Raw genomic sequence first — 25,093 nt, forward strand, 5'->3', positions numbered from 1 at the left:
TTACTTCAGCGTGTCTTTCATTTTCTTGTCATTCTGTACAGATGCACAGCGGTTTTGTTGCCAAGGAAATGGTCACATTATGCAAAACACATTGGTTAAGGTTAAGGTCATTAAACACCTAAAATTATTCCTCGTTCAAATCCCAATAGAGAACACGCTAGACATAATAATCGCAAGGTTACAGCGTGTGTGTCCAGGGATCAGGGTTGTTCTCGCTACATGTTGACACGTGCTCAATGAGCACAGGATGTCAATGTTTGTTTTTGCAGTAACACCTTTTTTTCCTTCTTCTTCTTCTGTTTTTTTTTATTTTAAAGGAAGCTCCAGCAGGTAATTGGAGAGGAAGAAGACTTCGGTGTCCATTCAGCAAGAAGGTCCCTAGATGTAAAAAAAAACCCAAAACAAAACAGCAACTGCTGCTGGAGAACAATAAACACTTCTTGTGTAATGATTCGGAAACATATGTCCTCGGGGTCGCACTTTATTTATTTTCGACGGGACTTTTTATACACTCAGCGAGCTGCTGGTGTGTTACCGGTTTTCTACCGATCCGCTACGCTAATAATGTACAGCTGTGTTTTACGCGGAGACCTCCCGGCTACGAGATACGAACGGACAAATCGGATTTAACTCGTATATTAAAACGTGCCGAGAACCATCACGAGCATCTCGAGAATTGCAGTAACGTGTGTGTGTGCGTGTGTGTGTGCGTGTGTGTGTGTGTGTGTGTGTGTGTGTGTGTGTGTGTATCCTGAGACAGTAAATACATCCGGGGGAAGAAATTAAATTATTCATTTATGCCTCTTATACAACATTTCACAACATTCAGCTGAAAAAAGCGTTTACTTTGCAAATTCGTGTCACTGAAAGTCTCTCTTTTAAAGTGTGTGTGTGTGTGTGTGTGTGTGTGTGTGAGAGAGAGAGAGATCAGACGGCCGGTGATTGTTGTGTTCTGGGTATGGTAGTCCGGGGCGGCCATGTTTGAAGGCGGCGGTGTGTGTGAATATGTATAATTGATTGTATTTTATTAGGTTGAATGATTTGAATATATTTTATTGCTTGTGTTATAACTTTGCTGTGTTTTTCCTCCTCCTCTTCCTCCTTCTTCTTCTTCTTCTTCTTCTTCTTCTTCTTCTTTGACATCTCCGTGGGGTTTGGGTTGACTGATTTGTCGGGCCAAACAGGTGAATAAACATAAAACCTCAACAATAAGTGCAGTCACTTTTGATAATGGTGCGTCGTGATTTGCGCTGTAGCTACGACTCACGGCTCCCGCCGCCCTAAATAACCCGGGGTAGGAAATACGGACCGAAGAAGGAGAGTGTGAAGCGTGTTTTTTTTTTTTTCTTTCTTCTCTGTCAAACGTTATACAAAGTCACGTGAAATTTTATTTTAAAAAATGAACTTTAACACTGCAGTTATGGAATATTTACAGAATAATTACAAAACTTTTACGGAAGATTTGTGGAACAGTTACGAAACGTTTACAGAACATTTTACGTAACTTTTACAGAATATTCACGAACCTTTTATGGAAAATTTCCGGAATATTTACAAAACGTTTACAGGACATTTTTACGGAACGTTTACAGAATATTTATGGAACTTTTACAGAACGTTTACATAACTTTTATGGAACATTTACAGAATACTGACAGAACATTTACGGAGCTTTTATGGAACGTTAACGGAATATTACTTTATTTTTCTAAACTGTTTCTTTAATGACAAAGAAATTAAGCTCTTCTCTTCTTTTATCTTTTCTCTCCAGTGATCGGTTTTTCTCACCTAATTTCCCAGAAACTTTCCAAAACACAAGGCTTTTTAATTCCCGTGCCAGAAAAGTTCCTGGCCTTATTTACTATATTGGCATTAAAAATTCAGATAATGTGTCCACTTAGTTGGGTGATTGTGGAATGAATAAGACATGAGGTGGCGTCTGGCAGGCGGATAAACAACACTGACTGAGACAGAACACGTTCACTACAAACAAACACAAGCCATTTATTTAAAGGTGTCAGGAAGATTAGAGATTAGTCAGGACTCCTGAGAGTAATGAGGACCTACAGTCTTTAGGGAGCATCTGGTCCATACATATATATATATATATATATATATATATACAGTGTGTGTGTGTGTGTGTGTGTGTGTGTGTGTGTGTGTGTGTGACACCCAGAAATGGTGATTTTGGTCAGTTGTAGTTCTGATTTTTGGAAAACGTGTCGTCATCAAAATGAAATGATCTGAAACGTAGCAAATTTGAGGAAGGCTTTAGGCTCCGCCCACTTCATAATCACATACTGTGCTATATCCCTTCTTTATCTTCGTCAACGTGTGTGTGGGACATGTAACTAGGACTGAAACACACAACATGTCGACGGATCTCGACCGATCTCTCAACATGATAACAGTCTGATTTATGGAATTATAATAGAATTAAATGCATTTCTTTTTTTATATTTCTTTCTTTCTTTCTTTCTTTCTTTCTTTCTTTCCTTCCTTCCAGCGATCCATTTATTTTCCTCTTTTATTGCTCCATTTTTCTTTCTTTTGTTATTTTTGTAACCCATTATTTTTTCTTTCTTTCTTTCTTTCTGTCATCCATTATTTTTGTTTTATTCCTTTCTTTCATGAATTCTTTTCTTTGATTGTATTATTTCATTTCTGTTTTTTGACCTAAAAAATACCACAATACATTATTAAACATAGCCTTCCTTCCTCCCTTCATTTCTTTCTACCTTTCTCACTTCCTTCCTTCCTTCCTCCCTCCCTCCCTCCCCCCTCTTTCCTTCCACCCTTTATTTCATCCTACCTTCCTCCCTTCATTTCTTCCGACCTTCCACCCTCCCTTCCTTCTTACCTCCCTTCCTCACTTCCTCGCTTCCTCCCTTCCTTTCTCACTTCTTTCCTCCCTCCCTTCCCCCCCTTTCCTTCCTCCCTTCATTTCTTCTGACCTTCCTCCCTCCCTTCCTACCTCCCTCCCTTACTTCCTCGCTCCCTCCCTTCCTTTCTCACTTCCTCCCTTACTTCCTTGCTCCCTTCCTTCCTCCCTCCTTCTTTCCTTCCTCCCTTCATGTCTTCCTACCTTACTCCCTCCCTTCCTTACTTCCTCGCTCCCTCCCTTCCTTTCTCTCTTCCTACCTTCCTTCCTCCCTCCCTCACTCCTTTCCTTCCTCCCTCCCTCCCTTTCTCGCTCCCTCCCTCCCTTCCCGGGTGTAAAACATTTCCCTCAGCTGGTACATTCCTGTGTTATTTTGCTCCAGTGCTTCAGTGCGTGTTATGTGAAAGCAGGAACGCCGCTGTACACGTGTTTAGCGCACGTCTGCTGCGTGCTCTCTGCCACACACTCACACACTCCAATCCATCACACCAGCGTTTCTACACACACAAGCAGAGCTGGCAGGAGGATGAGGATTCAGTACGGCCGCTCCAGCGCTCTGACATTACGCTTAAAGGACAACACGCTCAATCATTTCACTTCATGTAAATATCAGGAACTCCAGCTGCTGGGCTTCACCCCGTCCCTGACCAGTGCACGTTTATTACTGCGCTTCACTCACTTTTATCCCATGGTCTGTCTGAATACTCCATTCTGATTGGCTGGAAGGTGTGCGTTAAAACCGTATATACCACGGGTGGTTCCGGTCCATTTAATCACCGTTCCAAATTAATGAGCTGCCTATAAACAACTGTAACCATAGCAACATACAGTTACTCTCACAGCTTCATTGTTAGTAGAGACACGACACAGATGCAGGCCATTCAAATAAACGTAATCTTACCGCACCTCTTTAGCTCTGTGTACGATTTAGAGCGAGCGGAATTGTAGCTATAACGACACGAATGTAAAATAACTAACGAAAACGAACCCTTATTTTGATCTCTTCAGTCAGACTTTGTGCTGCAAACATCAGTGACAGCTTTAACTCGTCAGTGCCGGCAGGTGATTGAGGTGTAAGTGGGATGATCCAGGGCTAGGTGTGCGTTACACCACTTTCATTCACTCCACTACACGTCAGGTGCGTCTTTACCGCCACGTCACGCGTTACGATCGTGTAACGCACACCTAGCCCGGGATTATCCCTTACATGTCACATGACCTGTGATTCTGACAAGCCCCACCCACCTCCGCCCACCTCTGCTGACTTCTGCCCACCTAACACATCCACTGTAGCAGATCTTTCTTTCTTTCTTCCATTCATTATGTTTCTGTATTATCCCTTCATCTTTTCTCTTTCATTATCATTTCACACTTTTCTTTCTTTCTTTCTTTCTTTCTGCACATAATTTCCTTTACTTAACCTTAATTTTTTTTCTTTCTTTCAGCCATTGATTTAATTATCCATTATATCCATTTCCCCCGATTTCCTCAACCTTTCTTTCTTTCTTTCTTTCTTTCTTTCTTTCTTTCTTTCAACCCATTTTATTCATTTGCTTTATTCAATCTCTGTTTGTTTGTTACTTTCTTTCTTTCTTTTTTGTCCTTCTTTCAGCTATTCAGTTTATCTATCCATCTTTTCTTTCATTATCCCATTTTTTTTTTCATTTCCTTTATCTGACCTTTCTTTCTTTCTTTCTTTCTTTCTTTCTTTCAGCCCATAATTGTATTGATTTAATTGTATTGATTAATTTGCTCGGTTTCTTTTATTCGTTACTTTCTTTTTCTTTCTTTATGTCTTTCAGCTGTTCAGTTCATCTCTCCATTTCTTCTCTTTCATTGCACTATTTCCTTTTTTTTTTAATTTTTATTTTTGACATTTTTAGTCATTTTTGAGCTGGAAATTTTCTTATTCTATTTGCAGACATAAATACTTAAAATTAGTGAACTGATCTGGCAACAGAAACAGACAGATACTTCAAGCTCAAAGCGAATAAAAAATAAATAAGTCTATAAATGATTTAAATCTTATATTTGGTGTATTGTAATCTTACACCAGAATCAAAGATTCATTTGAATATAATGAAGTTGTCTCATTCTTTCTTTCTTTCTTTCTTTCTTCCTTCCTTCCTTTCTTCTGGTAAAAGTTAAAGCAATAGTTTGGGCAACGATGTTCGTGATGTTAGAAATCCAGCAGCAGAAGTGAAGCAGTTGTTTTGTTTAGTGTGTGTGTGTGTGTGTGTGTGTGTGTGTGACATTGTCGGCTCTTTAAATAGCTGCCGTCGTGTTTCGCTTGTGCTTCGACTGCAGATGTGGGACTCATTTAAGAGATAGCCGAAGACGAGAGGAGTTCGCTAAACGCAGCGGCTAATTACTCATAAATTCGTTTGCTCAGCATCCCCGCGCAGACCGAGTGGCTGGAGTTCTTCTCTTTGTTTGATTATTAGTTCCTCGGTGCCTCGGGGGAGCCGTAGCAACTCCGGCTCTATTAGCTTCAACAACACTTAACTCTTAGCAATATGAACCTCTCAGTAACGACAGAAGGAAAACATAGTACGCTCCGCTAGCACAAAACTTCCGCACGCTATTACCCGCCTTCCCGTCTCCAATATTCCGGGCCGAGAGCGAGCAGGCCCCAGTGTAACACTATGGATAATGATATGGCATGAATCAATGCTTTATGGCCCCCTCGGATTCCTCAATCACACCGAAGCTGATCAACATCTTTTGCATCATTACGCGTGCGAGGCGGATGGCGGGAACGGCGTGATCGGCGAGGAACGAGAGAAACGCCTGTGTCTCCCTGAGAGGAGCGATTAGAGACCGGAGAACGGAAAAAAGAAAGCGTGATTGACTTAATGAGGAGCGAGTTCTCGGATGGTGGAAGCGTTTAGCTGCAGAAAGTTTCAACACTGAAGAAACTCTTCTGAATTGGGAAGATTTCGTGTGAAATGGCTGCCAGCGGCACGAGCCGTCCTGAAATGGACGTCTGATTCTGTTCTGATTCCAAATACAGCCAGCATCAGACCTGTCTAATCTCCAACGACTGCTTCTGGATCGCTAACGTAGTTAACGAGTAATAAAAGCCTGTATATTATCCCTCCATCTTTTCCCTTTCATTCAGTCATTCTTTTATTCCGTTACTTTTGTTTTTCAATCTTTCTTTATCCATACCTCTATCCTTCCTTTTATTTAGAGTCAGCTCTCTATTTCTTTTTTCTTACCTTCATCCATCTATACTTTCTTTTTCCTTATCCAATTTTCCCCATTTCCTCAACCCTTCTTTCTTTCTTTCTTTGAGTCGACTTAATGTAATGCAGACTTTTGCTCATTTTTTAACTTTTTATTATATATCCCTACATCTCGTTCATGATCCCATTATTTTTTCATTTTCTTCATCTGACCCTTCCTTCCTTCCTTCTTTCTTTCTTTCTTTCTTTCTTTCTTTCTTTCCCAGTCCATTGTCATTTTCCATTTCATACCGCTATCCTTTTTCTTCTTTCCCCACTTTTTTCTTACCTTCATCCATCCATATTCATTTTCTTTCTTTCTTTTTTAATTCATTATCATTTTCTTTTTATACCTCTATCCTTTTTCCCCACTATTTATTTTTTCTTACCTTCATCCAGCCATACTCTTTCTTTCTTTCTTTCTTTCCTTCTTTCTTTCTTTCTTTTTTCTTTCTTTCTTTCACAACCATTACTTTTGTTCTATTTTTTTATTATTTATCCATCATCCATCTCTTTCATGATCACGTTATTTTTTCATTTTCTTCATTTGTCTCACCTTTCTTTCTTTCTTTCTTTCTTAAATGTGAACTTTATTCTCAGTCCAAGTCAACTCTAACACACAAACTCCGTCTCTGATGTTTTACAGTTTTATAAACTGTTCATAGACAGCAGTGTGTCTCAGAGACAGAAACCACAGCAGCACATCTGTCTGAAACTCTGAACGCCTCCACAAAGCCAACTGATAAACTACAGGCTATAAGCTATTACTTGTTAGCTACTTTAGCCTTGTAGCTTCAGTGTGTGTGTGTGTGTGTGTGTGTGTGTGTGCACGTGTGTGTGTGTGTGTGTGTGTGACATGCCTAATTGGAGCCCTGTTCCTGTGATAATGGAAAGACCTGGAGAGCGGACAGATGCTGCGAGACCCCAAAGGCCTGCGGTTTGGCCGAATTCTCAGCGCTCAGGTGTTAATTTATGCTGCAACACCACATTTCCCCCCTGAACTGCACCACGGCAGACCCCAGGGCACTCCACGGACAATCTCATTTACTGGTGAGAATAAATAACGGCCCCCCTCTCCCTCTTCTGTCCCCAACAACAAGATACGAGCTGAAATATGATTTTGCAGAGTGCACAGAGGATATTTTATCAGGACTACAACGAAAGGGGAGGTTCTGGAGGCAGGGAGCTGTAACTGTTCACTCATGGTTAGATGTGTGTGTGTGTGTGTGTGTGTGTGTGTGTGTGTGTGTATTATCATGTGGAGGCTAATTGCGTAGACAGTGTTGGGAAGTACTTAGCATTAGAGTCCAAAGGTTTATTTTGTCATTAGACTGCTCTCACACTTGTGTTTATTTATTTATGAATTTCTTTTCTGAAAAATGCCATCTAGAATGTTTATTTGTGCTGATATGCAAACAAACAAACAAAAAAAACCCAGCTCACTGTAACCATAGCAACACGCTGACCAATCCTAGCTAATATCAGCTAACTAATATTGGTTAATGTCCCATGTGAAAAGGAAGCATATTTAAGTGCTTTAAAAGTACATTTGAAGTTTGTAAAGAATACTAAACGTAGGTTTTTCTTTTCATGCACTTTATTAAAATACACATTAAATATACTTTTCTGTATTTTTCAAAAATTGCACTTTAACGTAAACCACTATCAGTTCAAATGAAGCGTATTATATAAACACAACATCTTAAAGTAATACATTTTTAATTCCGCTTTAGTATGTTGTAAGGAAAGACCTTTTAATAAGTGTATTTTTAACATGCATATATAAAAGTATACCTTTTATTTTTCAGATTATGATGTAATGTATTGGGAGGGGTTTCGGTTATGATGTAATGTATTGGGAGGGGTTTCGGTTATGATGTAATGTATTGGGAGGGGTTTCAGTTATGATGTAATGTATTGTGAGGGGTTTCGGTTATGATGTAATGTATTGGGAGGGGTTTCGGTTATGATGTAATGTATTGGGAGGGGTTTCAGTTATGATGTAATGTATTGGGAGGGGTTTCGGTTATGATGTAATGTATTGGGAGGGGTTTCAGTTATGATGTAATTTATTGTGAGGGGTTTCGGTTATGATGTAATGTATTGGGAGGGGTTTCAGTTATGATGTAATGTATTGGGAGGGGTTTCGGTTATGATGTAATGTATTGGGAGGGGTTTCGGTTATGATGTAATGTATTGGGAGGGGTTTCAGTTATGATGTAATTTATTGTGAGGGGTTTCGGTTATGATGTAATGTATTGGGAGGGGTTTCAGTTATGATGTAATGTATTGGGAGGGGTTTCGGTTATGATGTAATGTATTGGGAGGGGTTTCGGTTATGATGTAATGTATTGGGAGGGGTTTCAGTTATGATGTAATTTATTGTGAGGGGTTTCGGTTATGATGTAATGTATTGGGAGGGGTTTCAGTTATGATGTAATGTATTGGGAGGGGTTTCGGTTATGATGTAATGTATTGGGAGGGGTTTCGGTTATGATGTAATGTATTGGGAGGGGTTTCAGTTATGATGTAATTTATTGTGAGGGGTTTCGGTTATGATGTAATGTATTGGGAGGGGTTTCGGTTATGATGTAATGTATTGGGAGGGGTTTCAGTTATGATGTAATGTATTGTGAGGGGTTTCGGTTATGATGTAATGTATTGGGAGGGGTTTCAGTTATGATGTAATGTATTGGGAGGGGTTTCGGTTATGATGTAATGTATTGGGAGGGGTTTCAGTTATGATGTAATTTATTGTGAGGGGTTTCGGTTATGATGTAATGTATTGGGAGGGGTTTCAGTTATGATGTAATGTATTGGGAGGGGTTTCGGTTATGATGTAATGTATTGGGAGGGGTTTCGGTTATGATGTAATGTATTGGGAGGGGTTTCAGTTGTGATGTAATTTATTGTGAGGGGTTTCGGTTATGATGTAAGTTACTGTGAGGGGTTTCGGTTATGATGTAATTTATTGTGAGGGGTTTCGGTTATGATGTAATTTATTGTGAGGGGTTTCGGTTATGATGTAATGTATTGGGAGGGGTTTCAGTTATGATGTAATTTATTGTGAGGGGTTTCGGTTATGATGTAATATATTGGGAGGGGTTTCGGTATTGGGAGGGGTTTCGGTTATGATGTAATGTATTGGGAGGGGTTTCAGTTGTGATGTAATTTATTGTGAGGGGTTTCGGTTATGATGTAATTTATTGTGAGGGGTTTCGGTTATGATGTAATGTATTGGGAGGGGTTTCAGTTGTGATGTAATGTATTGGGAGGGGTTTCGGTTATGATGTAATGTATTGGGAGGGGTTTCAGTTGTGATGTAATGTATTGGGAGGGGTTTCGGTTGTGATGTAATTTATTGTGAGGGGTTTCGGTTATGATGTAATGTATTGGGAGGGGTTTCAGTTATGATGTAATTTATTGTGAGGGGTTTCGGTTATGATGTAATATATTGTGAGGGGTTTCGGTATTGGGAGGGGTTTCGGTTATGATGCAATGTATCGGGAGGGGTTTCGGTTATATGTAATGTATTGGGAGGGGTTTTGGTTATGATGTAATATATTGTGAGGGGTTTCGGTATTGGGAGGGGTTTCGGTTATGATGTAATATATTGGGAGGGGTTTCGGTATTGGGAGGGGTTTCGGTTATGATGTAATGTATTGGACGTCATTTGGTACAGATACCCAATGCCATGCAAATTGTGCTTAACGTAGTCTGAATATATTTCCACATTTCTAGCGTTTCCTCTTTTTCGATTACTGCCCCCTCCTGGTGTGGAGGGTACGACAATATCCTTTCAGACAGCCTCAGAACGTGCGTGTATTCCACGGTGATGTGTTCGTGAGAGAATCAGAGGTGAGCGGTTTGCCTCGGCTGACTCTAGTTGCCCCATGTAGGGTCCAGGTTTCCATGCGAACCTCTCGCTTAGTCCAGTATCTTTTTGTGTGTAAGAGAAATCTGCTGTTTTTAAAACAATACCTTATGAGCGTGTGTCACCGTGGAGGCCGATTCGAAAGCACTGCTTACTCCAGACTGGTCACGCCGTCTGCGCTTTGTTCTGAAAAAAAAAGCACATTTTTCTGTTCAGGGATTCGTATGAAGTCCTCAACGGCATGAAAGCCTGATAAAGAGAAGAGAAGAGAGAAAGGAAGATGAGATAGAGAATGACTGTTTAATTCATATCCAATGGTAGGAGAGAAAGCGAGGACAGTTCCTTTGTTGGCTGCTTTAATTATTATGCAGCCTTTTTTTTTTCTTCTTCCCAGAATGCCTTTCATTCATGTCAGAGAGATATAGAGAGTGACTTCAGCATTTTCTGGTGGCTATTATCCAGAGCGCTGATTAAACCCCACAATAAGCCACAAGGCACACTAAACGCCTCGCCATGCCTTTCAAATGTCCGTCCTCTACCGACTGTATGTGTCCTGGTCAAAATATCCTCATCAACTCATCCCTTGGAGATTGTTTACGAAATCTAATTTTTTAAATATAAGGTAATAGTAATATCCAGACCTGATGTTGTCTATTTAAAGCTGTTGTCTCTGTTGAAAATGTGGCATTATCATGGAGGCTACAGTATCCGTCCTGCTGCTTACATCGATAAAATATCACAGAGGGGGATCAACTTCTGAAAGTCAGACCCGCCGCCTAATAGACGTCTCGAACGATTTTTTTATTGCAATATTTATTCGGTTAAATCCGCCTGTTGCCATTTAGCACCACGTCCTGGTGTCCAAGGCGAAAATAAATCAATGGAGCACAATTATATGAGACAGGATGGGGGCATGGTGAGTTATTTTAGAAGTTCGGAGAAAGCAGAATAACTGAACTGTGTCCTGACTGTCATTAAAAGCGCAGTAACACTCTCCCACAGAATTATTACACACACTTTATCACACTTACAGCCAGGAGAAGAAGTCCAAGTGCTTTCCCTACTGTTTCCTAACTACAGATACAGCAGCGCCTCTCTGAAACCGTCCAGGCTTTAAATAAATAAATAAATAAATATAACAAGCTCTAATAGTAAAGAGCAGTTAGCTAAGAATAGTTACTAGGGATGATCCAAAGAAAGCAATGTCCAAAAAACTAATTAAACTAAAAAAAAAAAACCAATTAATATGAACCAGTCATTGGTTTCAGTTATCTTTTACTGGTTAAACTAGACAAATGGAACTTAGTGGAAAAGCATATGGCCCAGTTCCATGTGATGCATTTATAGAGATCATATCGGACCACAGCTAACAGGACATTTCTCTGAAGTCCAACTGCCACTGGACACATTACATCAGATCGAGACATCATTTCATTTCATTTCCTTTCATTTCAGAAAGCGTTTTAATCCACACTACTGCAAAAACAAACAAAGAGAACAAACACTCTCCAGTTCAAATTTCAACTCGCCAATTTGGGGTAGTAAGAGGGGGTGTGAGTGAGAGGGGGTGTGACTGAGAAGGGGTGTGTCTGAGAGAAGGTGTGACTGGGAGGGGGTGTGACTGAGAGGGTGTGACTGAAAGGGAATGTGACTGAGAAGGGGTGTGTCTGAGAGGGGGTGTGACTGAGAGGGGTGTGTTTGAGAGAAGGTAGGACTGAGAAGGGGTGTGTCTGAGAGGGGTGTGTGAGTGAGGAGGGGTGTGGCTGAGAGAAGGTGTGTGTCTGAGAGGGTGTGTGAGCGAGGAGGGGTGTGTCTGAGAGAAGGTGTGTCTGAGAAGGGGTGTGTCTGAGAGGGTGTGTGTCTGAGAAGGGGTGTGACTGAGAGGGGGTGTGACTGAGAGGGTGTGTATGAGAAGGGGCGTGACTGGGAAGGGGTGTGTCTGAGAGGGTGTGTGACTGAGAAGGGGTGTGTCTGAGAGGGGGTGTGTCTGAGAGGGGTGTGGCTAAGAGTTGCAAGAGTTATCAAACATTAAACAGTTATCTCTCTCCAAACAAAACAAAATATAAAAGAGGCAGAAATTCACTTCCTCATGATCAAATGTTGTTTTTAAAACAGATCTAAAATCAAACCGCGCTGTTCTTCTGTGTACGGAAACGCAGCTGAGACACAACCGGCGAGGATTATGTGCCATTAATTATTATTATTATTATTATTATTATTATTATTATTATTATTATTATTATTAACCAAGTCTCCATGGTGTCATTTTTGTCATTTTTTAAAAACCAGACAAATGACCTTGAGAACACGTGCGAAAAAAAAGAAAATCAGCTCATATTAAAACAAACATCCTCCTTTTAATAGGATTGAGCAGCGTCTTTTTGAATCGGTTCCCAAACCCGGAGTGGCCTTTGAACGAAACGAGCCGAGGGTCCGATACGGCTTCACGGTCAAGGTGAGAGCGAACACACGGCCGCTCGCGTCAGCTAAATCAAGGCTGACTCTTATTTCTTCAGGTGACAAAGCGGTGTGGCCTTCTGTGGCCAGAAAACGCTAAAATGTCCTGACAGAAAGCGTTGCAAGGGCTTGTGGGAAGGGCCAGTGGGAATCCGTGTGTGTGTGTGTGTGTTTTCTCTTCGATACGAATACAGTCTGAAGGTCAGAGAGTCCTCCCGAGACCTGTTTTTGATTCGATCCTATTTGTTTTCAAAGACAAATTCATTTCTCTTCAGTTTCAATAATTGTATTCAGAATTAGTTAAAGAATAAACGATGACGAATCCAGTGTCTATTTATTCGAGAAACTTTAGTTATTTTATAACCGCTGGGTTTTTAACTGCTTTTACAGTGCATTTGGGAATCGAATTCTTTGTATGGAATATATATATATATATATAATCGCACACGGCATTAAACCTAGCGATGTTTCTAATGCTTAGCTACTGAAAAATGAAGAGAGAAACCAGAAATTACGAATGGACTTCTCTTGGGTGGACAAACCAAACAGCCGGCGCTAGAATGTCTTGCTGTTCCTGTTGTCTCGGTGAGATAAACCACATATCAATCGAATCCATTTTTCTGAAGATAGTTCACCTTGTGCTTGTAATGACACCAGAAACCCAAAGCCATCACAGTGAGTCCAATAACGATTTTATTTTATGAGCGCAGACATGTTCAAAAGAAATAAACCGGATTGGACTCAGGCTACGTCCTTCTCCGAAAGCCAACTAGACACAACCTTTGTTGTTTTTCCGACTCCTTAGAGTGTTTTAAAAACCTGTCCGTTACATCGTATATCGGTGTCAGAGTTGTTGCCGAGCGACTTTGGTTTCCACGGTGACACCGTGAACGCTCTGTATCCGTCCCTAGGTTCAGTCGTCATACAGCACCATTTAGCACCTGATATCATCGTCTGACTTTTTCAGCAGGAAATTTCGTATCCGTATTCACAAAACGCCGGTCCGTCGAGACCGAGACTCTTACAAGGTTCTCACGCACCTGATCTCTCACACACCCGCTTCCTGTTTTCATTTATTTTATTGATTATTTTGGCAGACGCCCTTATCCAGAATGACTTACATTTATCTCATGCACACATCTGAGCAGTTGAGGGTTAAGGGCCTTGCTCAAGGGGCCAACAGTGGCAGCTTCTGACCTTCTGATCCATCCTGATGCCCTACCTCTGGATGGAGCTCTCATCAACTGGAGGCTACACCCTGGAGATCGCTGAGGACGGTACCGCTTGAAGTACCATGAAATGGTTTTGGACCTCCTCGATTCCACATGGACGTTCTCGCTGTGGTTGCTGGGACGACGGTTGCTGCGATGGCCTCGGGACTGCGATTACCACATGCAGTTTTACACTCAGGTCTCCTTTAGTGAACAGTGGACTAGTTCAACACACAGACTTCATATAAAACCATAATGAACTTTCCTTTACTCTCACACTATCCGTCGTTCCCCAGATGAGGACGGGTTCCCTTCTGAGTCCGGTTCCTCTCAAGGTTTCTTCCTCGTATCATCTCAGGGAGTTTTTCCTCACCACCGTCACCACCGGCTCGCTCAATAGGGATAAATTCACACACTTAAAATCTCCATCCTGTGTTTATACGTTTCTGTAAAGCTGCGTTGAGACAATGTCCACTGTTAAAAGCGCTATAGAAATAAAAGTGAGTTGAATTCCGAGCAGTAGACCAACACCTTAACCACTGAGCTACCGCTGCCTTCATGAGGCAGCTCTGATACACAGATCCTCCCGAAGTTTTAGAACTTCGTTTAGATCGCCGTTTGTCTTTCAGTCTTTGTTCTCCTTTCTAAAGATTCTACTCATGACTGCGTCCACCTGCCTCAATGAGTTCATGACAATAAGGACAAAAAGTGTTAATATGGGAAAGTTTCGATATTACTCAACTCACATTAAAATGGAAAGCTGAGATTTTTTGGGTAAAATAAATAAAGATGGAGTGAAATGTAAAGAGTTTGAGTGGACCAGTGGGGCAGAACATTGCTACTAAGTGAACAGAAAGTGTGTGTGTGTGTGTGTGTGTTTCTAACACTCCCTGACATCTTCCCCTGTTTTTTCCAGCTTAATTATCCAGACGTAATGTGAAGTGAAGTGTGACAGATTCTGCGCGTGATATTCAGCTCTCTGATGGAGGAAAATGTGTTCCTAACACTTCTGCCAGCAGCTGGAGTCCACCGGGACGCCGAGGACGAGAAACCGTGCCGCGCTCCAACGTCGTAATGAAGAAACGGTCAATTTACACGACCAAACAGCCAACAAAGCACATCTCGCAGTCCAGCTGTAATTTAGTTCTGTTTACATGCTCGGTTTTACGACTTTGGCTGTTTCTCGGTGAGACTGCGGCACCTCGGATGGACGTGAGCTTCCCGTACACCGCTACACACACACACACACACACATACACACACTGAGAAGGACAATCCCATGTTGTGTCCAGTGTCTCTCTGGTTTACTTTAGTTAGCGTTTAGTTGATTAATTTCCTAGAACAGCAGCTGCACCACAATTCACACGTTTTACGTTAATGCGCTCGTTCCCGTACGTTATCGTTTCTATAGTAACAGCTCATCCACAGGGACTTCTACGGCAGATGCTCCACGTAAACAGATTAAAACCTGTGCAATCGTTTCACGGAAGGAGTCTCCGGTGTCAGCGCTTTGTTTGGAACTGTCAGCGGTAAAGCTGTAACTTTACGTTTATCCGACATCTTCAGTACAGGGGAGTTTATATAAATGGATAAAAAGTAGTACGTTAAAAATGGTCATCTTTGAAAATCGCTGTAGTATAACATGAATAAAATGCTGGGGAAGTGCTGTAATAGGAAAATAATCAACTCTGCTTTCGGATCGCACTACCCTGTCGCGGATTATTTTCCTCCTAGAGCATGGCCCATCATGTGCTATTGTAATCCCTATTATAATCACTGATACAGTAGATTCATTACAATTCTTTTTCCAGCAAACAGGAAGTGACATCCGCGACTTGTCTGCTAGTGTTAGGAGTTTACCGTATTAGCATTTGAATGAATGATGCAATAAACATATCAAACAAACCGTGCGTGAACGTAAACAGGAGATTCAGACGCACGTCGGGGTTTTTTTTTCCCCCCCCGACGTTCCCAGACGATGAGCGCTTTTAGAGAGTTGGTTTGATCCCAGATCGGGATTAGCAGAATTGATTTCGGCTCTGCTGAATAAATCGCGCATCTTTTTTAGACTGACGATTAGAGGGAACATCTGGAGGACGAACGGATCCACATCTGTTAATGGAGCACAGCGCATGCCAAAAAGCGAAACCTCTGCAAAGCGACGTGAGCGGGCGGGAATGAGCGGAGAGCAAGATGGATTTAATAACGGCAATTAAGATTTTAATTAACCCCCGCGGTCTCTGGGCTTCTTTGCAGCAGAAGTGGGGAACGGCGTTTCGACTCTGCACTGTGGAGGTGATTTTAAACTGGTGAACTGCAAAGTAGTCGCTTTATTTACTATACGTTTAAGACACGCCTCTATAATATAATATGCATATTCGTATATGTAAATGACTTCAGATGAATATTTACAGAAAAGCATCTTTCAATTCTGAGAACGTCGAACGCTGGTATGACGTTTAATGAACGATGTTTTTTGTCGCTTGGGCCACTTCGGCCTAAACGACGGAGCAATTCATTAATCCAATCAGTCAAATGTAATAACAAGCATATTTAATCGTTTCTTTCTTTCACATTACAACTATATTTAATTTAGCGATCATTATATGTATCATCATTAAACCGCTTGACACTTTCATTAAAAGTCATTCAATGATTTAATCTCACAGCGCTTCAGGATTCTGGATTACGATTGGTCAGAAGGTGTTGATTCGTTTTCTATAACAGCGGCTCTGACGGTAGCGCAGGTTTATATTAATGCGCTCATTTTAATGCCATCGTTTCTATAGCAACAGCTCGTTCACAGGGGCTTGGACGGTGGACAGTCCACATAAACAGATTTTTTTTAAAAAGTGCCGATATGTTGAAGTTTTCTGTAAGGAGATGTTGTCAGAGGTGAAGCTGTAACTTTAGGTTTTCCGACCTCGTCAGGACAGACGAGTTTACGCTTCTTTGCGGTTTCTCGTTAACACGACAAGCTGTGTGTGTGTGTGTTTTTTTTTGTCTTATTAACTTCAAGGGAGAGAATAAAGAGATGTTGGTGAGGGAGCAACCGTTTATGGCTGCTATGACGTGAGCGAGAACAGGTACTGACTTGTTTCATGAAATCATTCAAGGTAACTATAAACGGATAAAAAATAAATACAGAAATAACAGACACCAGCGTGGTAATATGTTATCTAGGAGGAAAAAAAAAAAACGCTTTAGAGATACTGTTTTCTCGTTCACGTTTTATAATTCTACACTTCCACGAAAACAATAAAACATTCGTTCATTCATCGTTAACTAGTCGTGTGTCTGTCCAATTAAACTCTCTCTAGAATGTATATGTCCCGCCCCTTTGGAAGCATGGAGCTTTGTATTCCGGAATTTTCTACTGTAAGGATCTAAGTAGACTTCGGTGCTTGGACGCCTAAATATAATAACTTTCACAATGTGTGCTGTGATTTTCAACGCTGTAACAAAATAATAAACACCCCTGAACCCCTGGGATCCCCGACTCTACTTTGAGAACCACTGGTTTAGGATGTGGTCCTGGTTCTAGCGGACAGGAGCGGGTCACTCCGTATATAACTAGCTCGCTAAGCTACTCAGGATGGTTTCGATTGGGTGAGGGCGGGGCATGGTTCTCGGTCTCTCGAACGCTACTGGTTCAACATTCTGACTTCCTGTTTCAAAAAGCGAACATGTCAACTTACAGAGCAAAATCCTGGGGATATTTTAAAGGGTTACTCTGCTGTTTGAAGTTATATTTGAGTCACCGTGGCTTTTTTCATTCCTGCATGTCTTTACGCCAATTACAGCATTTTTTTTTTTCAGCGCTAGCATGACGCATCGGTCTCTTCCGTCTCCTCAGAGAAGAACACCCGTGCAGCTTAAAGTGATATAAATGTCTCTGAATGGCAGCATAAATCTGCATGATGACAAATGGCCTCCTTTGAAGTCAACGCCGTATCGGATAGGATACAAGGTTTGGGTTTTAAAAAGGTGTTGCCCACCTTAAATCCAGAAAGCGACAGCGAACAATGTCAGAGTGACAGTCTTAACTCTACAGCTATGAAGTGAAAGGGTTCACGGTGCACTTTTCTGAATAAGAATGTCACGGCCGCTTAGATTTACGCTCGGCTGTAACCCGTTACACTGACAAGCCAACGACGGCGAGCGCTGGGGCGAGGAGGGAAAGGGAAAATACCCGAAAAACACAAGCGATAAAGTCCTTGCAAATGAACATTTTTCTTGTCCAATGTGCGGCACAATTCATCACAATTCAGTGTCCGAGCCTGGAGTAATATATAAACTCGGCGCGCTTGTCTTGTTGCAAAAATGGAAATGGACTTCGAGAAATGAGCAATTTCCCCGCGGAAGGATCGAAAAAGGCGGCGAGGACGTACGCTCCCGACCTGTCATCAATCACACCGGACTCCAGAGAGGCCACAAAAAGAGAGAGGACGGCCATTGACAGGTGCTACCCCGAGCCTAATGGCACAAAAAGCCGAACAAAGAGAGAGAGAAAAAAAACGCACCAACTCGAGCGCTTCGGGAAAACCGACAGCGCTGTTAATTGCTCCTGTTCGCTTCCGGAATACAAAAAGCAGCTGGCTGGAGGCGCCGTCGCTTCCCAGATTATACACCCGAAACCAATTGCCTTCAGCTTTCCAATAGTAATTGAGGGAATGCAGTGTGTAACGGGTGACAATAAGAGATACCGACTGCGAGTGAAGAGACAGCTCACTCCGGAGCTAAATATACATTCAGGATGATAGTCACGGAAAAAAAAAAAAAACATGGACGCTTGAAAGCTGAAGGTCATTCAGTTGTGTAATTTGTATATATATATATTTTTTTTTGACATTTTCTCATGTCCTGAATGATACAGAGCAAAAAAAAAAAAAGAAAAAAAAAAGAAAAAAAGAAATGAGTCATGGCAAACTCAAACTCTTCTTTCTTTCTTTTTTTTATTACTCTGTCTGAATTTGATCATTTCAGTGACACACAAGCATGTAAAGATTTTTTTTTAAAAATGCTGAAAAATGTACACCAAGTTCCCTTTACGGGGAAACGCGCTTCATCGGCACGAATCGTTTTTCCTCTATGAAGTCTGCGTCTTTATTCTTGCTCTGGCTGCAGCTACGAGGCTAATTTAGCTAACGATCGATGGAGGGCGTTTACATTCTCACACACTCCGTTATCCATAAACATGGACGAAAAGGAAACAAAAATGGCAGAGATTTAAAAAAAATAAATAAATAATGCAGCTCCGGCAGTCTTTTTCTTCCTCAGTACGCCGATTAGTGTCACTCCACTCCAACGTCAGTCTCAGACAGAGGGCGTGGCCTATAGTACGAGGGCGGAGCTTGTACAAAAAGATTTGAATAAGAATGCACAGGTTGTAGGTAGGTTGTAGGTTGAATATATATATAGAAAGGAAGGGATGAAGTGAGGAAGAAAGGAAGGATGAAACTAGGCTAGCAATGTAAGATGTTATGCGCTGTGTAACTATAAACGGATAAAAATCACAATGTACTTCTCAATAATGAATTCATAACCTGCTCTTGTATAAGGAGGAATAAAACACTCCAGGACGTGGTGTAATAGGAAACGCAATTTAACATGTTATTTAACATGTATGGAAGGAGTCTCCAGTGTCAGCACTTCGGGACAGTCGGAGGTAAAGCCGTAACGTTAAGCTTTCCGACATCTTACGGACGGAAGAGTTTACGCTTTGGCGTTTCCCGGTAACGTGACAATCTGCGCTTTTTTTTTTTGGTCGTATTCATTTTAAGAGAAAGTACGACTGTAAACGGATACAATGTATGATGTGTTGTAAGTTGTTATCAATAATATGGAAGATATAGTAGCTGCAGCGTAAGAGGAATAAAACACGTCGGGGCGTGCCGGTATAGGAAAAGAATCACCTCTGGAGTGGGAACAGCCACTCTGCTTCATCACACCACCGTGTTGTTGATTATTTCCTCAAAACTGCATGACACACAGTGGTTTATTCCATACCTAGTCCATCTTCATCATGCGACTTCATCTCCGATTCCGTTTCATTGTATTCCAACCGGCTAATTCCATGGAATTCTTCATCTACAGGATTAAATGAACTCTTAATTAACATGGTGGAATTCAGCCGCGTGACACTGACTCTTAGCATAAAACGCGAGAACGTGTTAATTCAACCATGGGAATTTAATGTAACGCACGGAGAATAAATAAAACACTTGAGAAAAGTTTCAAAATGATTTCAGTGTGTTCAATTAACGCCGGATAACTGAATTAAACTCGACACCCGGGGTCTTAGCTCCGCGCTTTATGCGTTACTAATGCTGTAGATGTTAACGTTAAGATTATATGAAATAATTGAACACTGAGTATTCATGAGCAGCTGTAGCTGTGTAGGTGTGTTTACTCGAGGTCTACAGCACTGCTGAAGAACATCTCACTAACGCTGGGGAAAAGTTTGACATGTTAAAAAAAATAGAATCAAATAATAAAACACGCTACTAATTAATTACTGAGGAGCTAGTGCTACTTTACCCTTGAAGGTCTTTCCTACGTTATTAGCATCATTAGCGACTTACAGCCGAGTATCTCTTTAAGATTTAAAAAACGAATATGAAAAACTGGACTCAAAGAGCAAGAGGAAGGAACGTCTGGGGTTCTCCGTGTGGCAGCGCAGGTCAACAGCAGCCGCAGGGTTTCTGCTTAATTACATCAAATACACGCTGTTTGAAGGGCAAACGTAAAAAAAACCCCCAAAAAACAAACACTTCATGTTTCGCCTGCGGTGCAGCTGGATATCGTGTTCACGCTGATAATTCCTGAGTGGCGGCTGGATGGAAAAGATAAAGACGAGAAAGAAGATACAGTGCTTTGTGAGTGAAGCACAAGGAGAAAACCAAATACACAAAAACACATAACATAGCAGCTAGCCATGCTAATACCGCTAGGGTTATGCTGATCAAAATGTGCCAACGTGCTAACATGCTAACACGCTAACACACGACACTGTATTAACGTGGACCGCAATGAAAGTCAACACCGAAAAAAGGTATTTAAGCACGTAAAAAAAAAATCAAACGCCACGTGTAAAGCGCACACATACATGTGATTCCACCATCAGGTCGTTTTACGGCATTTAAATGCCGTTTGAGGACGTTTGAAGGTCTATTTGTGGTCATTTGTAAGTCCTTTCTGGCTATGACGCGGATCATTCTGATTCCACCACCATGCCGTTTCAGGTCATATAAGTGGCACGAGAGGTCATTTGAAGGTCACCGGCATGTCCTATGTCGTTTTAGACCATATCGCGAGTTTCGTTTCATATCGTTGAAACGTCACTTCAGATCATCTGAAGGTCTCGCCAGTAGATTTAAGAGTCATTTCAGGTTGTTTGAATATCATTTAAGCACGTCACCGGTCGTTTCGGATGACTCCACTTTCATTTCAAGTCATTTAAAACTCATTTGGGGTCATTTCAAGGTCATCTTGCATGTCACAGGTAAGGGTTTCATGCAAGCTCATTTGAATATTATGTGATTCCAGGATTAAATCACTTCAGGTCATTTCAAGGTCATTTCAGGACACATGTGGCAATTTGTGATCATTTAAATGATCCGAAAAGCGCTTTATATGACCTAAATGACATTCAAATGTTATATGAGGTCACCTGAAGGTCATCTCTAGCCTTTGTATTTCAACTGTAATGATAATTACAGGTGCAAATAATGTAATCAATTTGAAGGTCATTTGAATGCCACTGGTGGCCATGTGAAGGTTATTTCAAGTCATTTGCATGCCACTGATAATTAGGAGTTTCACATTCACTTTGAGTTTAGTTTTGTTTGAGTTTCACTTAAGTTATATCAGAGGTCATTTGAAGGTCATGCGATTCCGACACTAGGTCACTTCGGGTCAATTGGAGATAATTCGCCTATTTTGTGCAGAATCAATTCAAACATTAAAAACAGGAGTTCTGCTGAAAAATGAAGCAACCGAAGGTGATGTGTCGGTAATTTCACGAATATTAAATCACTCAAAAAATCACGCCGCGTGCGAGTTGTGCAACAGCGTCTTTTATAACGATCTTCTGCGCTCCTGCTCAGTGGTGGATTGATCCGATTACGCGCTTTATGATATAGCTCGCTAACTCGTTTAATTAGAGCCAACATGAAACGATGAAATGAGTCATAACGAACTTACCTGAGGTAGAGCAGGAGGAGACGAGGGAGGGATGAATCTCCTCGTCTGACTCCTCCACTCGCTTCTCACCGCCGTGAGGAATAACAAGACACGTACAGTACGGCGTACCGTCATAACAGATCGCCTTTGAAGATTAATGAACTAATTAATGGCCACGCCTTTTTATTTAAAGCCCACTGCACGTGTATGCTGTCAGGCTCGTATGATCGAAAACTGCATGTCCGTTTTAGATTCGCTCCGCCGCTCCCTGGTACGCGTTTTTACTCCCCGATTTACACCTTCAGTACCAAAACAAGGTCTTTAATCTTGCAAAAACGTTCGCAGAGTGAGACATGCAACACAAATAGCACATCGCAAAATAAACAGATTTAAATGAGAGGCGTTAGTGCTCGGCAGCTGCCGTGTACATAATGATGTATACCAATAACTAGTAAAAGATTCAATTCTTTGAAATGAACTGCGAAACAATGAAGTATGAGGAAACTACATGCAAATGCAACCCCGCCCCCCCGCCCCCCCACAACCATACCGCGTATTAGGCTTGACGTCATATTATTAGTATTATTTTCAACTCCTCGTCTGTTTTAAGCAGATTTCTAGATTCTGTTGAAAAACCTTGTCTTGGACTCTTTTACTAAAAAAATGTAAAAAATCGAGCAATCCCGGAGATGTCTACTACACGCAGGTGATTCGAATGATTTGAATATGGACCTCAGAAAACCCCACGTTCTGTCGCCGAATCGGAATAACGTAACTATACAGTAGATCCCGCTTATCATGTTGAACGATCTAAACAGAACCTGGTCCATCTGGGGAAAAGTCTGTGAAATGGTGTATTTATATCGACTGGATTTCCTGATATGTTATGTACCGTTAAAGCGGAACTTGAATAAACGCTTGACTTCATGCCCATATTGCTATAATCATCTTTTTCTGTTTGAATTATGACTCAGATTTTGATAACACTGCCCCTTTTCCTCCTGCGTTCAGAGATTTATAAGTGATTGAGACAGCGTTCTCTGACTCATTAACTCAGCACGCTTTCAGCGATGCTAAATTTCCAAAGGATTAAGTGCACGGCTCTTTCTCTCATTTTTTAGGTCTTCGGCTCGAAAATCGGCTCAAGCAGGGAGCATAATGAAGCGAGCGATGTTTAATGGATCAGCTTGGTTTAATGTGTAAATCAAAAGAGCTAGGCTCGAACAACCATGCCGGAAATGCTCAGGCCGTTCAAGATAATCTCCACCATGTCATTGGTGTTGCTTCTTGATTGATTGATTGATTGATTGATTCATCTAATTGTTTGTTCGAATTCAACCTCATGTGTTGTGATGTACTGTATACCATCCAGTGCTGACTAGCAATTCAACTTTCAAAGCTTATGACTCTTGAATCAACTCTGACTCTTGATTCACGTCATAAGCCCTATTTGGATGGGATTCATTTTCCAGGAGTAATTCCACTATTTCCAGGTTCTTGCCTGTGATGAAAGTGTTATTATTATTATTATTATTATTATTATTAGGGATTAAAACATTCTGTGTCATGCTGTTACAGTAAAATAATCAGCGACAGGGTGGTATGATGTGGGCGGAGTTACTGTAACCATACAGAAGCTGATTATTTTCCTATAACGGCCCATCCCAATCTGTTTTATTCCGATTATACCACAGCAATAAGCCAACAACGACAATGTTTTATTTATTAAAGAACAGCATGTCATAATTTTTTTTTTTATCCATTTATAGTTACAGCTAATGCTGTGGAACTTCTGAGAAACAAAGTTCTTGTTCTCGCTTATAAAGTTATAATTGTCAAATACACCAAAACATTCCAGCCACCAAAATGTTCATGTTAATGTTTTGACTTTAACTTTAATTCTCTCTCTCTCTCTCGCTTTCTCTCTCTCTCTCTCTCTCTCTCTCGCTTTCTCTCTCTCTCTCATTCTGTCTCTCTCTCTTGCTCTCTCTCTCTCTCTCTCGCTTTCTCTCTCTCTCTCTCGTTCTGTCTCTCTCTCTTGCTCTCTCTCTCTCTCTCGCTTTCTCTCTCTCTCTCGTTCTGTCTCTCTCTCTTGCTCTCTCTCTCTCTCTCTCTCGCTTTCTCTCTCTCACTCTCTCTATCTCTCTTTCTCTCTCTCTCGTTCTGTCTCTCTCTCTCTCGCTCTCTCTATCTCTCTCTGTCTCTCTCTCTCTCTCTCATTCTGTCTCTCTCTCTCTCACTCTCTCTATCTCTCTGTCTCTCTCTCTCTCGTTCTGTCTCTCTCTCTCTTGCTCTCTCTCGCCCTCTCTATCTCTCTCTGTCTCTCTCTCTCTCTCGTTCTGTCTCTCTCTCTCTCTCTCTCGCTCTCTCTCTCTCTCTATCTCTCTTTCTCTCTCTCTCGTTCTGTCTCTCTCTCGTTCTCTCTATCTCTCTCTGTCTCTCTCTCTCTCGCTTTCTCTCTCTCTCTATCTCTCTCTCTCTCTCTCTCTCTCTCTCTCTGTGGTGTACCTGAGAACATTTATAAGTTATGTAATAAACCACTGATTATGGACAGTATCGGAACAGTTCATTTCCCCTGACAGCGCTACTGTACTGTTTCCTGAGTGAGTTATATAATACATCTATTAGAGGCCATTTTATAGCTGTACATTAATTGTTAAATCTTCAGCTGGCCCCGGAACCTCGGTTCGTGATCTCATCTGCGGGTTCACGCTGCTGGTGATTGATAGAGCAGGAGTCGAGCCAAAAAACTGCAATTAAAGCTAACTCGAGTGCTATTCTTATTGCCCCTTTGTTATGCATCGCATACTTCCTCTTCATCATCCTGCAATTATTTTGATGAGCTCGCTCTTAAAACCAAGGAGAAATCTACAGCGTGATATGATGTGTGCAACAGAGAAGGAGAAAGGCCGTGACGTGCGAGCTACGGTAGCAAGGATTGCTCTTTTTCGCATTATTGGAAATCTATCGAGCCTGAAATACTTCAGGTCGATATGAAGGGGTGCCAAGACTTTTTCCCACGCTCAGTATGAAAGATCGCTCCACGGAGACGGGACGTATTAGCGTAATCTCCTTTAAGCTGAAACCTTCCTCGGGACGTGTCCTTTATATAACTACGTGTACGCAAATACCTCATTCATTTCGTGTACAGACCTTAACGATAAACGCCAACGCTGTCATGAAGTTCTGAGTTCCTCAACAGTTCTGTACATTACCCACAATGCCGTTCGACTACCTACTAATAGTGCTGCATTGGCCC

The sequence above is a fragment of the Ictalurus furcatus genome, chromosome 27 (assembly GCF_023375685.1).
Source record: "Ictalurus furcatus strain D&B chromosome 27, Billie_1.0, whole genome shotgun sequence".
NCBI lineage: Eukaryota > Metazoa > Chordata > Actinopteri > Siluriformes > Ictaluridae > Ictalurus > Ictalurus furcatus.